The following is an 863-nucleotide window of genomic DNA, read 5'->3' on the forward strand; positions in this document are numbered from 1 at the left end:
CGGAGGCGGCCCCGGGGTGGCCACGGTGCCCACGGGGCTGGAGACAGGCAGCCCCGGGGTGGCCACGGTGCCCACGGGGCTGGAGACAGGGCAGGAGCCACTGTGCGGGGTGCAGGAGATGGTGCAGAGCAGGGTGCGGAGCAGGGTGCAAGGCGCAGGAGAGGATGGAGAGCAGGGCGCAGGGTGTAGAAGATGGTGCAGAGTGTGGTTGAGGGTACAGAGCGGGGTTCAGGGCGCAGAGCAAAGTGCACTGTGCAGGAGGTGATGGGGAGCAGGGTGCAGGGCACAGGCGAGGGTGGAGAGCAGGGCGCAGGGTGTAGAAGACAACGCGGAGTGGGGCGTAGGGAGCAGACCGGGGCGCAAGGCGCGGGGCGCGCAGGGAGGATGCTGCACGCCCGGAGCAGAGCTCACGGCGCGGGGCGGAGGGCACGTGCAGGGCGGAGGGTGCGAGGTGGAGGGTGCAGGACGCGAGGCTCACGGGGCAGGGAGCTGCGGGACACTCGGCAGCATGTGGGGACGGTGCAGATGTCCGGGTGACAGCGAGTCCCTCAGGGCTCCGGCAGGGCTGGGGAATGGGGTGCCCGCGGTGCACGGCTCCAGCACAGCTCCGCTGCCCCGGGGCAGAGCCAAGGGACACCATGGCCACCCCTGGGGTGGATCGGGGCTTCTGGGTTGGTCTCACCCTGCTTGGGGCAGGCGGCTCGGGCTGGGACACCCAGGTGGCGTCACCCACTACTCCACACACAGGGGGGCAGTTCAGAGGGGGGGTCAGGGCCACCGCTGCGACCGTGCGCCCCTCACTGCGCTGCCCTGTGGGGCCCTGGTGCCCACATGAGCCGCGGCTGGCACCGGAGCCGGCCCCC

The sequence above is a fragment of the Charadrius vociferus genome, unplaced genomic scaffold, assembly GCF_000708025.1.
Source record: "Charadrius vociferus isolate BGI_N301 unplaced genomic scaffold, ASM70802v2 scaffold358, whole genome shotgun sequence".
Lineage (NCBI taxonomy): Eukaryota > Metazoa > Chordata > Aves > Charadriiformes > Charadriidae > Charadrius > Charadrius vociferus.